Below are 17,071 nucleotides of genomic sequence, written 5' to 3'. Positions count from 1 at the left end.
ACTCCATTAGGCTTACAATTTGTGATTTTTGTTTCTCATTCTATGTAAATATTTGTGTTCATTCACTTTTTTTTTTAAAGTTTTTATTTATTTTTGAGAGAGAGAGAAGGAGGGAGAGAGAGGGGCAGAGAGAGGGAGACAGAGGGTCCTAAGTGGGCTCTGTGCTGACAGCAGGAAGCCCAATGTGGGGCTTGAGCCCAAGAACTGCAAGATCATGACCTGAGCTGGAGTCAGACACTCAACCGACTGAGCCGGCCAGGTGCCCCTGTGTTCAGTCTTAAATTTATATTTGGGAGTTTGCATTCTTTTTCTCACAGGGGGCTTCCAAAATTGTGTAAGTGGCAGGCCCCTCAAAACCTGGGCCTGACTTCAAAGAACCTGTTTCCAGATCAGTTCTTGTTCCTCTGCAACGTTGTTATTTGAACCTGATGCTAATGTTGAAGACTCCCGCTTCTCTGTTTTTCCATTTCCTACAGAGGAACCCAGAATCAAAGTATTTACCCATTGTTTCCTTTTGATCTAAGAGGTTTCAGTGGCTCTGTCTAGTAAGAGTTTCAGGATGTATGCTGTTTACCTCGTCAGAGCAAAACCGTGACTCAGAGTGTGAGAAAATGGCTCTCCGCTTCCTAGGAAGTTTTCAATATAAAAACATGCTGTGCTTTTGAATGAAAAGTAAAATTAAAAGCCAATGGATGGAAATTTCTTGTAAGAAGATATAAAAAACCCCCAACTCTTCCTATTCTTAAAAATAAGAATTGTTTTTGTCAAAGGATCTGAGACCTGAATAACGTTTTTTGAAGTGAATTTGGCAGACTGTGTAAAAGCCCATGCACCTATGATCTTTCCTTGGGGAAGTCCCTCAGCTGTTCTCCTTCCATACCCACGGTGCTTGGGTGTCTTACAGCTAAAGACAGAGGAATAATGGTCTTGAGTAACAAAATTACCTTTGCATACATGTGGTTTTAACTTAAAGCCAGAAGGTTCTTTCTTTTATCTCTTGTCAGAAGTTTTACCCATCTTGATGGGAACTACTCTGTGGTTTTAAAAATATTTCAATTCCATGAACTATAATGGGTGTATTATAGGAAGGACATAAAATCAGTATCCAGCCTAGAATATTTGTCCCTTATCCCCCATGCAAGAATGGGGAAAAGGGATGTGTCTTCAGAATATGGTCAATCTATGTTCAGATGCTACCTTTATCTCTCATTAACCATGTGACCTTTGGAAAGTTACTTTGTTTCCCCATTTGTACACACATGGATATTAATATTCATCCCACAAAGTTGTTGTGAGGATTAACTGAGATGGCAGGAGATAAATCCCCCAGATCCCCATCTAGTTCTAGCACCTAGTGCAAAGAAGGAGCTCAGTAAATGTTTGACGTAAAAGAAAGATAATGCCTGCATTATCCTCCCGAGGAGTTTGGGATCTAGAGTGTATTAGGAAAGGAGGATAAAAATGAAAGGGTTAAGTCATGGAACCTTTGAAGTTGATGGTATTGAAGGAAGTGGTGGAAAGATGAATGGTTGTAGTTTGGAGAAATTCGACTTCAGAGAAAGTTTTGTGTGAAGCTGAGATGTAAGGAGGTACATTGTGTGTGGGGAACCACTGTCCTATTTTCCTGGTTGAATTAAAGAGTGTGCATTCATGTGTTGCTTCTTTCATTAAAGCATGTGAGGATGATTTTTAGAACTGGGGAATGCAAAGAAGAAACATGATCCATTTTTGCCCTCAAATAAGTTACAGTGTACTAGGGAGAGAGAAACATGAAAACATAAGATTTGGGGTACAGAAGAGGAAGGGGCAGTTTTACACTGGAGTGGAGATGGGCTCTGTGAGGGCTTCATGGAAGAGAGAAGGTGTCCACACAGCAGTGGAGTTGGGAGAGTGTGGACTGTGTAGACGGTCCAGGTAGAGGAATTGGAATGAACAGAGCCACAGGTGTGGCTTTGCATGTGTGTGGGAGCTGGACGCCGGGCAAGAGCAGGTGGTACAGGATGCCCCTGCAGCAGTGGGCCGGGAAAATAGGCAGAGGCAGATGATGGAGGGTCTAGCCTGCCATGCTTCCGGGGCAGGGCTATGAGGGGTTCCATCCAGGAGTAATGGTGGCTATGGAAGGGATGCCATGAACAAATTGACATCCTCTGAGACCTGAATAACGTTTTATAAATTGCATGGGGAAGACAGTTGAGGCAAGGGTATTAAATAAGACATTAATTTTTTTTTTTTTTTTTTTTACTGCTTATTTATTTTTGAGAGACAGAGCATAAACAGAGGAGGGGCAGAGAGAGACAGAGACACAGAATCCGAAGCAGGCTCCAGGCTCTGAGCTGTCAACACAGAGCCCGAGGCGGGGCTTAAACTCACAAACTGCAGTATCATGATCTGAGCCGAAGTTGGACACTTAACCCAACTGAGCCACCCAGGCTTCCCTGACATTTTTTAAGCTTGGGACTTTGATGTGAGCTGGGACCAGTAGATTGGGGTTTAAATTTTGCCTTTCTATTTTCTAACTCTTTAATCCCAGGAATGGCTGGAAATTTAGAAAAATTGCTGTCTCTGCTATGGGAATGGATAGTCTCACAAATTAGACTTGAAATCTGATTTAAACAACTTAAACTGACTTAAAAACTTATGTAGCAAGAGGAATCTTACACATGCAAATGAACACCTGTGAAAATTCTTGGGCAAGATATGCTAGATTTAGCAACTCCAGTTTAGCAGTTTGAGAGGGGATCTCTTCTGGGACTAAATGGCCAATTTTAAAGATTGTTTTACTGCTTGGGTCTGCTTTAATGTTTGAATAGATGATTCCTATCTCTAGGAAGCAGTTCTTGAACTTTCTTTATAAATTAGAGATCCTGAAAGGAATGTAGTTAGATAGTGTGCATTTCAGTGTACTCTGAGCCCTGGGGATGTTTGCTGTCTTTCCAAGCTTTAGTTTAGACCTCTAAGCTTTGCCATATAAATTTTTCATAGGAACTAGGTGTATGCAACTCGAGTGTCACATCTCCTACAAATTTGCCAGAAACGAAGCCACAGTTTTTCTCATTTCCAATCCCAATGAAGACCTTATCACTTTTTGCTATAGAGTCATAGATAAAAATAATTGAGGTCATGAATCCAATGACCAGATGGCTTCCCTATCACCCTACAGTGAGTGTCTCCCCCAACCCATGTTTCTGGTTCCTTAAGATTTTAATGTATTTTTCTTAATATTTGTTTGGGCCATATTTATGTCTTTGGTAACTGGTCAATTTCTGTGTATGTTTAAATGCCTCCTTTTACTTGACAGTATATTTAACATGCCAAAAGCATTTTCCAAGGTACGATCACATTGTATTCTTTTAATAAGTTTATTCGGGATCAGAGACACCAGTCCATGTTGAGAGCTTTTCACTAGGTCGTGCATAAGCAACGTTGAAGAAACATACCCAGTGTTACAGTGGAACAGGCTCTTAACAGATGAACCCTTTCACAAACTGCAACTATCAACTCTAGATAAACTACAAAAACAACTACCTAAGGGGTTTTGAGAGTGAGCAAAAGCAGACAGAGGGGAGTTGAAACCTGCAGGAAGGTGAGTTTCCTGGTATTCAGCTTTGGCCAGAGGACGGGTCATAGTTGCAAAGGTTGTGTGGGTGGCTAAAATTCCAATGGAAAGCCTGTCAGATTTCTGGCCCGAAAAACCACATGATGGAGCCCAACCATGAGAGAGTGAGGGATCACTCAGAGAAGAAGTGACCTGTGTTTGAACTCTGTCCAAGTCTCTAGCTGACCCACATCCCACACAAGGCAGACTCAAAGCAGCTTGCAGCTGAGGTTTGGAGTAGTGACCTGACATTTAACTGCTACCTGCCCCAGGTGAGGCAGAGTTTGAGTTGGAGCCTCACCAAGTCAATTGCCTATCAAAAAGAAATATCACAGTGGGATAATTACTACAAAATTCAGTCTTGACAGTATTAACATTCATGATGTCCAGGATACAATCCAAAACTATTCAAAATATGAAGAAGCAGAAAAATGTGACCTAATTTCAAGAGAGAGGACAATCAAGAAGTTTAAAGCAGCTGTTATAATTACGCTCAGTGGGATTTAAAAAATGCTTCTAATAAATGAGAAGACAGGAAATCTCAAGAGAAATTGAAAATGTATGAAGTGAAAATGTTAGAAATGAAAATATAACATTTAATAAAAAATACAAAGACAAAAAGGTTGAAAAAGAAATGGTTGGAAAAGGACATATCACACACACACACACACACACACACACACACACACCATAAGAAAATTGAAGTGGCTTGGGGCGCCTGGGTGGCGCAGTCGGTTAAGCATCCGACTTCATCCAGGTCACGATCTCGCGGTCCGTGAGTTCGAGCCCCATGTCAGGCTCTGGGCTGATGGCTCAGAGCCTGGAGCCTGTTTCCGATTCTGTGTCTCCCTCTCTCTCTGCCCCTCCCCCATTCATGCTCTGTCTCTCTCTGTCCCAAAAATGAATAAACGTTGGGAAAAAAAAATTAAAAAAAAAAAAAAGAAAATTGAAGTGGCTTATAGTACTATCAGATAAAATAGACTTCCAAACGAAGAGTATTACCAGAAATAAATAGGAACATTACATAATGAATGAAAACCCCTATTAGGATGATAAAACAATCATAAATGTGTATGCATCTCAAACAGACTCTAAATAAAAGAAACAAAAATTGATGGAATAGTATCATAACCATAGTGGGAAGTTTTAACATCTCTTGCAGAGCAGTTGCTAGGATAACTAGACAAAGTGTCAGTAAAGACACAGATGATCTGAACACTATCAATCATCTTGACCTAATTGATTTTTAAAATCAATTGTTTTTATTTAGACATTATTTTTTTTTAGAGCAGTTTAAGGTTCACAGCAAAATTGAGGGAAAGGGCCAGAGATTTCCTCATATCCTTTGCCCCCACACATACACAGCCTCCCCAATTATCAATATCCCCAAATGGTATATTTGTTATAATTGATAAACATATGTTGACACATCATCACCCAAAGTCCATAGTTTACATTATGGTTCACTCTTGCCGTTGTACATTCAATGAATTTGGACAAATGTATATTTGGACATGTATCCATAATTAGGTATCAAACAGTATTTTTACTGCTCTAGGAATTCTCTGTGCTTTGTGTATTCATCGTTCCCAACTCCAACTCCCAATCCCTGGCAACCACTCATCCTTTTAATGCTCTCCATAGTTGTCTCTTTTCCAGAAGGTTATATAGATGGAATCATGCAGTTTGTAGTCCTTTTAGATTGGCTTCCTTCACTTAGCAATATGCATGTAGAGTTCTTCCATTTCAGTTTTACTGAAACTGAAAAATGGATTTCCTGAAAAAATGCTCCCTGGTATGTGTGTATGTATTTATTTTATTTTTATTTATTTTATTTTTTAATAATTTATTGTCACATTAGCTAATATATAGTGTATACAGTGAAGTCCTGGTTTCAGGAGTAGATTCCTGTGGTTCATCACTTACATACAACACCTAGTGCTCATCCGAAAAAGTGCCCTCCTCAATGCCCATCTCCCATTTTCCCCGCCCCCCACCCCACCCCCATCAACCCTCAGTTTGTTTTCTCTTCAGTTCTCTTCAGCAAACCCTCAGTTTGCTTCTCTTCCCTTTTGTTCATTTGTTAAGTTTCTCAAATTCCACATATGAGTGAAATCGTATATTTGTCTTTATCTGACTGACTTATTTCACTTAGCATAATACCCTCCAGTTCCATCCACATAGTTGCAAATGGCAAGATTTCATTCTTTTTGATCACTGAGTAGTATTCCATTGTATATATATATACCACATCTTCTTTATCCATTCACCAGTCAATGGACATTTGGGCTTTTTCCATACTTTGGCTATTGTCAATAGTGTGGCTGTAAATATTGGGGTGCATGTGCCCCTTCGAATCGGCACTCCTGTATCCTTGGGATAAATGCCTAGTAGTGCAATTGCTGGGTCTTAGGGTAGTTCTATCTTTAATTTTTGGAGGAACCTCCATACTGTTTTCCAGAGTGGCTGCAACAGTTTGTTTGCCACCAGCAGTGCAAAAGGATTCTTCTTTCTCCGCATCCTTGCCAACATCTGCTGTTGCATGAACTGTTAATGTTAGCCATTCTGACAGGTGTGAGGTGGTATCTCATTGTGGTTTTGGTTTGTATTTCCCTGATGATGAGTGATGTTGAGCATCTTTTCATGTGTCTGTGATCCATCTGGATGTCTTCTTTGGAAAAGTGTCTATTCATGTCTTCTGCCTATTTCTTCACTGGATTATTTGTTTTTTGGGTGTTGAGTTTGATAAGTTCGTTATAGATTTTGGATGCTAATCCTTTATCTGATATGTCATTTGCGAATATCTTTTCCTTTCTGTCAGTTGCCTTTTAGTTTTGTTGATTGTTTCCTTTGCTGTGCAGCTTTTTATTTTGATGAGGTCCCAATAGTTCATTTTTGCTTTTGTTTCCCTTGCCTCTGAAGATGTGTCAAGTAAGAAGCTGCTGTGGCCAAGGTCAAGGAGGTTGTTGCCTGTTTTCTCTTCTAGGATTTTGATGGCTTCCTGTCTTACGTTTAGGTCTTTCATCCATTTTGAATTTATTTTTGTGTATGGTGTAAGGTTCATTCTTCTGCATGTCACTATCCAGTTTTCCTAACACCATTTGCTGAAGAGACCGTCTTTATTCCATTGGATACTCTTTCCTGCTTTGTCAAAGATTAGTTGGCCATACGTTTGTGGGTCCATTTCTGGATTCTCAGTTCTGTTCCATTGATCTATGTGTCTGTTCTTGTACAAATACCATACTGTCTTGATGATTACAGCTTTGTAATACAACTTGAAGTCCGGAATTGTGATGCCTGCAGCTTTTTCTTTTTCAGGATTGCTTTGGCTATTTGGGGTCTTTTCTGGTTCCAGGGTATATTTAGTTTTACAAGAAACCACCAAGCTGTTTTCCAAAGAGACATCCATTTTGCATGCCCATGAGCACTGAATGAGAGTTCCTGTTTCTCCACATCCTCCTCACATCTGGTTTTGTCAGTGTTCAAGATTTTGGCCATTCGAATAGGAGTGACATGGTATCTCAATGTTGTTTAATTTACATTTCCCTAATGTGGAGCATCTTTTCATGTTTATTTGCCATCTGTATTTCTTCTTTGGTGGTGTCTTTTCAGATTTTTGGCCTATATTTTAAGGTCAGTTTCTAGGTTCACTTTTTTGCATGTGGATGTCCAGTTGTTCTAGCACCATTTGTTGAAAAGACTATCTTTGTTCATTGTGTTGCCTTTGCTTTTTTGTTAAAGATCAGTTGACTATATATATGGGTCTATCTCTGGGTACTCTGTTCTCTTCTATTAATCCGTATGTCTGTTCTTTCACTAATACTACACTATTTTGCTTACTGTAGCTTTATAGTAAGAATAGAAGTCAAGTCAATACCATTCCTCCAATTTCTTCTTCAGTATTGTGTTGGTTATTCTAGGTCTTTTGCCTCCCCATGGAAACTCTACTTTGCTGATATCCACAAAATAACTTGCTGGGATTGCATTGACTCTATAGATCAGGTTGGGAAGAATTGACATCTTGACAGTATTGAGTCCTCCTATCCATCAATATGGAATGTCTCTCCAATTAGTTAGTTCTTTGATTTTGTTCATCAGACTTTGTAGTTTTATTCATTACTTTGTTATGTTTATACTAAGTATTTTTTCTTCTTTTTGAATTTAAATTCAAGTTAGTTAACATAGAGTGTAGTCTTGGCTTCACGAGTAGAGACCAATGATTCATCTCTTACATATGACACCCAGTGCTCATCCCAGAAAGTGCCCTCATTAATGTCCATCACCCATTTAACCCATACCTCCACACCTCTCCTCCAGCAACTCTCAGTTTGTTCTCTGTATTTAAGAGTCTCTTATGGTTTGTCTCCTTTTCTGTTTTTACCTTATTTTTCCTTCCCTTCCCCTATGTTCATCTGTTGTGTTTCTCAAATACTAGTATTTCAGTTTTGGGAGTGTTAATATAAACAGTATTGTGTTTTTTATTTCAAATTCCACTTATTAATTATTGATGTATGGGAAAGTGATTAGCTTTTGTATATTAACCTTGTATCCTTCAACCTTGCTATAATTCTTCATTAGTTCCAGGAGTTTTTGGTTGGTTCTTTTGGATTTTCTACATAGATGATCATGTTGTCTGTGAACAAAAACAGTTTTATTTCTTCCTTCCCAATCTGAAACCTTTAACTTCCTTTTCTTGTCTTATTGCATTATCTGAGACTTCCAGTATGATGTTGAGAAATTATGGTTAGAAGGGATGCCCTTGCCTGGTACTTAATCTTAGTGGGAAAGCTTCTAGTTTTTCATCATTAAGTGTAATATTAGCTATAGTTTTTTTTGATAAATATTCTTTATCAAGTTGAGGAATTTCCCTTTATTTCTGATTTACTGAGGGTTTTTTTTTATCATGAATGAGCATAATTGATTTTTATAGAATCTAAAACACAACAACTGAAGAATACATTTTTTTTTTTTCAGGAACACATGGTACATTCACAAAGATAAAGCTTATGCTATGCTATAAAACAAGTTTCAATAAATTTAAAAGGATTGCAGCCACATGGAATATATTTCCACAGGTCAAAGAAGAAACCATAGAGAGGTTAGAAGATATTTTCTCCTAAATGATCATGAAAGTACAACATATCAAAATTTGTAGGATGCAGCTAAAGCAATGCTTACATGGAAATGTGTAGTTTTAAGTCCTTATTCCAGGAGAAAAGTCGACTTTCATCATTTAAGTTCTTACCTTAAGAAGCTCTGGAAAGAAGAGCAAAGTAACCAAACAAATTAGAGGGAAGGATTAGAGCAGAAATCAGTTAAATAGAACATATTAACCAACAGAGGAAATTAACAAAACTGGAGCCTTGTTGGTTGAAAAGTTCAACAAAACTGATAAGTCCTGAGCAAGGTTGATGAAAAGAGAGAGCGAGAGCACAAGTTACCAATAACGTGATTGAAAGAAGGGATATCACTACAAATCCTACATATATTAAAAGTGTAATAAGAACAACTTGATCATGAACAACTTGATTCCAACAAACAATAATTGTGATGAATTGGACAACTTCTTTGAAAAATACAACTTACCAAATTGACCCAAGATGGAACAGGAAATAAGAATAGCTCTATAACCATTAAACTATAGTAACTCTGTAACTATCAGAAACCTTCCTATAAAGAAAACTCCAGGCCCAGTGATGTCACTTTTTTTTTTTTTTTTTTTTTTTTTAAGAAGATAGAAGACGAGTAACGCTTTGTAACTCTCTTTTGTCCTTCTCCAAGCTGGGCTGCTGGGTCTTGGGGGAATGGTGACAGGAGTAATGTGAAGCTATCTTTCCTACCTACTTCAACGTATCTTTTCTTACTCCTGTGCTCCATCCAAGTGCTGTAATCCCTTGCCTGGAGTCCTTAGTCTTTATAAAGGTATTTTTGTGCACGGACAGTTGTTCTAAGTAATATTTCTGTGAGGGTATAAGCTCTGAAAACTCCTATTCCACCATCTTACTGGTATCACTCTCTCAAAGTTGTCTTAACATTAGAAAATTAATATTTCACCATATTAATAGAATAAAGGAGAAAACCATATGACCATTTTAATACATAGAGGAAATAATATGACATAATTCAACATCCATTCAGAAGATCAGTTCTCACCAAACAAAGAATGTAAGGGTACTTCAACTCGTAAAAAGCATCTATGAAAAACCTCCAGCTAACATCATATGTTCCTGTTGAAATATTAAATTATTTTCTACTAGAATAAAGAGTAAGGTAATGTGCTCCATTTTGCCACTTTTACTCAACATTGAATTGAAGGTCCTAGCCATTGCAGTAGAGGAAGAAAAAGAAATAAAATGATTAAGATTGGGAAGGAGGAAGTAAAATGGTCATTTTTGATGTGAAATAATGGAAAAATACGTATATTGGTCTCTGTCCTGAGTTCCTGGCACAGAACTTCTAAAATCCTTGCAATTTCCCAAGTGGTAATAGAACTAGGGGCATCTTTAGTTCTAATATTTGGTCTTTAAACCTGGTTTCTGACACAGGGCTCTTGAAACCCTTGTAATTTCCTGAGTGATAGGAATGTTTTTTGTTCTAGTGAGATGACTCTGACTGGGCTCCTAGATAAGCACTGATCACAGGAAAGACCAAGCCATGATTAGAAGCTTGAAATTTTCAGGATACCCAACCCCACTCTCATTCTCTTGAGAAGGGAGGAGGGCTAGAAATAGAGTGTATGATTGATCAAGCCTATGTGAGGAAGCCTCCATAAAAATTCACAAAGTATTAGATTCAGAGAGCTTGCAGGTTGGTGAACGCATCTACATACTGGGAGGGTAACACAGCCCAACTCCACAGGCACAAAAGCTTCTGTACTTGGCATTCTCCCAGACCTCACTCTGTGTACCTCTTTATCTGGTTGTTCATCTGTATCCCTTATCATATCCTTCAATAAATGGGTTAACATAAGTGTTTCCCTGAGTTCTGTGAGCCACTCTAGCAAATTTAGAATCCAAAGGGGGAAGAGGTCATGGAAGCCATGATTTGTAGCTAAGTCAGGCAGAATTGTGGACAGTCTTGGGGACCTACTAGTATTTGCAGTTGGCATCTGAAGTGGAGGACAGTCTTGTGGGGCTGAGCCCTTAACCTGTAGGTTCTAAAGCTATCTCTAGGTAGAGTGTCAGAATTGAGTTAAAATGTAAGAAACCCAGCTGGTGTCACAGAGAATTGCTTGTTGTAGGGAAAACCCTCGTCTGGTGTTGGGAGTGTTGTGAGGGTGGTAGTGGTGTGAGAAGAAAGGAGACACACAGGAGGAGGACTGGTTTTTTCTTAAACAGTAGCTAATACGCTTGTTTACATAGAGAACCCTGAAGATCTGCACAACAACTAGAAGTAATAAGTGAGTATGGAAAGTCATAGTATATAAAGCTAAAATTTTAAAAATCAATTCTATTATTATATTCTAACAGGAAAAATTGTGAAATGAAATAGAAAAACAATTCTGTTTGTAATAGCTGCCCAAATCAGAATATTTAGGAATAAATTTAAACAGATGTTCACTGAAAACCACAGGACATGGCTGAAATTTTAAAAGGTGTAAGTGAATGGGAAGATATATTATCTTCATGGATTGAAAGACTCAATTTTAAGATGTCACTTCTTCCTAAATTGACCCATACATTTAATTCAATCCCAATAAAAATCCATAGAAGTTTACATACTGATGTTAAAATTTATATGGATTCAAAGGGCTTGGAATTGCCCCAAAAAGAACAAAGTTGCAGGACTTACTATAAAGTTCCAATAATCAAGACTGTACTATAAACAAAAGGATAGGTATATTGATAAATCAATGAAACACAACAGACTCCGAAAATAGTTCTACACATATTTAATCAATTGATTTTTTATAAAGACACAAAGCAATTCAATGGGGAAAGGAAAGTCTTTATTTGTAAGTTCATAATAGTGTAGATCTTAAAAGCTCTCACAACAAAAATTTTGTGACTATGTGTGGTGATGGATGTTAATAGAATTGTGGAGATCATTTCACAGTATATACAAATAGTGAATCATTATGTTATATACCTGAAACTAATATAATGTTATATGCCAATAAAAAAGTGGTCTTTCCATATGGGAAAAAAATGCATTGACCCTTTCCTCATATCACATACAGAAATTAACTTGTAATGGGTCATAAACCTAAATGTAGAATCTCAAACTGTAAAACTTCTAGCAGAAAATGAAGAAAAAAAAATTTTTGTGACACTGGATGAGGAAAAGGTTTGCTAAACAGAGATGAAAAGCACAAAGGAAAGACACACTAGAATGGACTTCTTTAAAATAAAAAGCATTTGCTCTCCCATAGATGTAGGTAAGAAAACAAAGCCTAAAAGACAGGCCATCGATTGGGAGGAAATATTTGCAAAACATGGATCTTTGTGTCAAAGGGTTTATATCTAGAATATGTAAAGTACTCTTAGAACTCAATTCTTTTTTTTTTTTTTTAATTTTTTTTTCAACGTTTATTTATTTTTGGGACAGAGAGAGACAGAGCATGAACGGGGGAGGGGCAGAGAGAGAGGGAGACACAGAATCGGAAACAGGCTCCAGGCTCTGAGCCATCAGCCCAGAGCCTGACGCGGGGCTCGAACTCAGGGACCACGAGATCGTGACCTGGTTGAAGTCGGACGCTTAACCGACTGCGCCACCCAGGCGCCCCAGAACTCAATTCTTAAAGACAACCCAATTTAAAAAAATGGGCATAGGATTGGACATTTCACAAATGGCCAAGTAAAAACATGAAAAGATGCTCAATATCACTGGCCAAAAGAAAATGCAAATTAAAAACAATGAGATACTACTACATACCCACTAGGATAAATTAAACCAAAAGAAATCTGACAATACCAAGTATTATCAACAATGTGTTCCATATTTTGACAGTGGTGTTTTCATGAGTTTATATATAAGGCAAAATTAATCAAAGTGTACAATTTTTAATGGATATAGCTTAATGTTTGTAAATTGTACCTCAATGAAGTTGACTTAAAAAAATAAGCCTATGGCAGAATAACAATTTATTATCCCAATGAAAGACCAAGCCGTGAAGATGCTTGGGTATTTGCTAAAGTAGTGAGTGTAGCTGGGATCAGACTTTAGTTCTCAGTCCAGACTATTTTCTCTTCCAATTAGATCATGCTGCTGAGCATAGAAGGCAGGATTGCAGGGCAGGAAGAAGCAAGAAGGGAAATAAGTGTCCTAAGAATGGATCTGCCGTAATCAGATCTTGGTCTTATCCCAACCAGTGGTGTCAAAACACTTCCCCACAGTACTTAAGACATGCTTTGCTTTTAACTTGAAAATTTTTCATCTTTTAAAATAGCTTCCTCATTTTCCTTTCTCTTCCCTAATTGTAACAGAGTCAATTTGAATTATATGGACATATATGGAAGTAGAAAGTCCAAGTGACTTACACTGTGTACCGTTAAGGGATGTGAATAAAGAACTTTGGACACATCTCTTCCTATCAGCCCATCAGTTTATTAGTGAATGTTTTTTGGAACCTATTTCAATTATGTTGATAGATTAAAAGTACATAAAGAATTTAGGGAGACTCAGAAAATGCAGAGAATGTGTTGAGTAAATGCTTTTTAGAATTAACATGTAAATTTGTCAAATCTCTTTCCAGCTTATTATCTTTAACATTTTAATACCCTATATATTTTACATATATTTTCTGTATGCCTTTCTTAGGCTTAAAAATAAGTTCACTGAAATTTGATATTTTTTCTCTAAGAGGGCATTTTATCATCTTGAAATTACCGATGTACTAAATTGTCACATATTTGATGTCAGTGTGAAGATTCCACTGTAAGAAAAAAAAGAAAGATAATTCAAGGGAGGAGCACGTACTTAAACATGAGTTCACCAGCCTTTGTTATCTTTTTTAAAAAAAAATTTTTGATGTTTATTTATTTTTGAGAGAGAGAGAGACACAGAGTGTGGGTGGGGTGGGGCAGAGAGGAGACACAGAATCCCAAGCAGGCTCCAGACTCTGAACTGTCAGCACAGAGCCTGACGCAGGGCTTGAGTTCACAAACCGTGAGATCATGACCTGAACCCAAGTCAGACACTTAACCGACTGAGCCACCCAGGCGCCCCCATCCTTTGCTATCGAACTGAAGCGACATCGTCACCTTTCAGGATTTCTAATGCATAATGATGTACAGTAAGGGCTTGAACTGCATACGTCACATTTCTGAAAAGCTCCTGTGTTCAAACAGCAAAATACCACATTGAGAAATTAAAACATTTTCTCTGTGAATCTGAATCTGAATTTATGTAGCATATTTCACCTGAACTTACGAAACACAGATAATGTAAAAAATGAGTTCCTTGGAAATAATCTAAATTTTATGTTCCAGAGAAAACTAGCATTTATCGACCACCGGCCGTTCTTTGGGGACTGGAAGGACTTCTTGCATGTGATCTTCAATGTTTATTTATTTTTGGGACAGAGAGAGACAGAGCATGAACGGGGGAGGGGCAGAGAGAGAGGGAGACACAGAATCGGAAACAGGCTCCAGGCTCTGAGCCATCAGCCCAGAGCCTGACGCGGGGCTCGAACTCACGGACCGCGAGATCATGACCTGGCTGAAGTCGGATGCTTAACCGACTGCGCCACCCAGGCGCCCCGCATGTGATCTTATTTAGTCCTCCTGTCAGCCCTGCAGAGTAGGAAGTACTATTACCCCCATTTTGCAGGTGGGGAAATGCAGGCACAAAGGGATAAGGATAAGATTCAAGATTTTTTTAATGGAATATTTAAAATTTTTTTATTTTAGAGAGCACACAAGCAGGGGAGAGGGAGGGAGGGAGAGAGAGAGAGAGAGAGGGAGAATCTCAAGCAGGTTCCACTCTCAGCACAGAACCTGATGCAGGGCTCTATCCTACGACCCTGGGATCATGACCTGAGCTGAAATCAAAAGTCAGACACTCAACTGACTGAATCACCCAAGGCGCCCCGATAAGATGCAGAATTTTAACCCAGGCTGCTTTCTGTGGAACCTGTGCCCTCTCACCCCAGGCCATACTCACAGGAGTGGGTCCTTGCCCTTGCCTGCACATATCCTGTTACTTCCCATCCACGTTCATCCTGCTCTGTCCTCCTGGAGCGCCCAGCCTGCCCTCTCCACTGATCACATCCTGTCCACCCTTCACTGTCTGGACACTTAGTCCTTCCTTATTCCCACTAGGCCTGATTTCCTACTGACCAGACGTAATTGCTTCCTAATGTTTGGGTAATAACCTCAGAACTGGCAGTTTTGTCTTGCATTGCATTTCCTCCAAACCATCCTATGTAATCACCCTAAATACACATCCTGAAAAGTTTGGGTGGCTCCCACTTTTATGCTTTGAAGCCTAGTTTGGAGAACACTCAAGGCCCTCCGAAATCTGTCTCTGACCCACTTTACCAGCCTTATTCAGATGTTGAAACACCAACCCCAGGCAGGTAGTTCTCAGGTCATTTCAATGTGCTTGGCATATAACACACACTGAATATTCGTTATCATTGTTTTATGTTTAATATTTGAGTATATACATAGTTACATAGTTCAAACACTAAAAATATAGAAATATATCGTTGAAATGTCTTCTACTTATTCTTGGCCCAGTTTCTGTTCTCCGTCCCCACACATTAAACTGTTACTAGTAATTTATTTTTTTTTTTAAATGTTTTATTTATCTTTGAGAGAGGACAAGCAGGGGTGGGACAGAGAGAGAGGGGGACAGGATCCGAAGCGGGCTCTGCACTGACAGCTGTGAGCTTGACGTCGGGCTTGAACTCACGAACCAGGAGATCATGGCCTGAACCGAAGTGGGACGCTCAACTGACTGAGCCACCCAGGCATCGCAGGAATTTCTTTTTTTAAAAGATAAATTATAGCATACGATATACATTGACCTACATGTTGCTTTTTTCTACTTAATATATCTTGCACATCTTTTTATATCAATAGCTGAAGAGCTTGCTCATTTCTTTTTTACAGCTGCATAGAAATTTTTAGAGCTGTACAGGCATATCACAATTTAATTAACCATAGTTTCATTATTTTCTGGTGATGCATCTTTTTTGTCATTTCCAGTCTTTTACTGCTATGAACAAAGCAAATGTCCTTATTCTCATTGTATGCATGAAAATGTACTTGTAAAGCACATTCCTAGCGGGAGAAGTAGGAAAGTGATTTATGCATTTGTCATTTTAACGGATACTGCCAAACTGTCCTACATAGGGGATGTATCAGTTTCTATTTCCAACAGAAACAAACGAATCAACAGTTTCCCCACAGCCTTGCCAACACACATTATAAACTTTTCATTTGTGCCTATCTGATGGGAGAAATGGTGTCTTAGTGTAGTCTTAGTTTGCCTTTAAAAAAAAAGAGGAGTGAGTTTGAGCTTTTTTCAAAAGTGTAAGGGCCATTTGTTTTTCTGATTTGGCTGTTCGTACCCTTTGCACATTTTAAAACTGTTCTGTGCTTTCCGTTATCAATTTACAGGTACTGTGTATGTTGTGGAAGTTAGCCCTTTATCTGCTATATTTTTCCAAGTTTGTCATTTGTCTGCTGTTTATAGTGTTTTATGTGTGCAGGTGTTTTTGGTTTTAACTTGTCATTTTCTTTCATGCTGTCAGAACTTTAAGTCATGTTATAAATGTCTTTCCCACTCTGAGATTACATGAATTTTCCCTTATTTCTCCTAGAAGTTTGGTTCTTTCACTTCACACATTTAAATCTTTGAGCCATCTAAAATTTATCCTGGCACGTCTTATGAGATAAATTATGTTCTCCCTTTTTTTTTCCCAGATGGCCAATGATTTATACCAGCACCACTTATTAAATATTCCTTTTACCCCTCCTCCTGCTTTGAAATACCACCTTTATGTGCCAAAGTCCTGTATGTATCTGCCTCTCTCCTTGGGGTTTCTCTTCTGTCTGATTGGTTTGCTGTCTGTTCACATGTCAGGACCCAGCCATCTCATCTTCTGAGCATGGCTGAAAATCAAGCAGAGTTGGTTTTCTGTCACAGATCCTCCTTTCAGAGTTCTCTTTGCTATTAGCATTTGCTGATTTTTTAAATTTATTTGCTTTTTTTTTAAATTTAAACTTTGTTTATTTATTTAGAGTGTCCCACGTAGGCTCCAGACTGTCAGCACAGAGCCCCAGACTGTCAGCACATGAACCAGGGATCATGACTTTGAGCCCAAATCAGGAGTCAGTTGCTTAGCCAACTGAGCCACCGAGGTGCTCCCAGTGTTTACTGATTTTTTTAAATGTGGTTTTCAGGGGCGCCTGTGTGGCTTAGTCAGTTAAGCGTCGGCTCTTGATTTGGCTCAAGTCATGATCTTGTGGTTTTGTGAGTTTGAACCCTGTGAAGAGCTCTATGCTGACAGCCCAGAGACTGCTTGGG

Source organism: Herpailurus yagouaroundi, unplaced genomic scaffold (assembly GCF_014898765.1).
Source record: "Herpailurus yagouaroundi ecotype Mexico unplaced genomic scaffold, PumYag 198, whole genome shotgun sequence".
Classification (NCBI taxonomy): domain Eukaryota; kingdom Metazoa; phylum Chordata; class Mammalia; order Carnivora; family Felidae; genus Herpailurus; species Herpailurus yagouaroundi.
The sequence above is the reverse complement of the archived record's forward strand: the minus strand, read 5'-3'. Positions refer to the sequence as shown.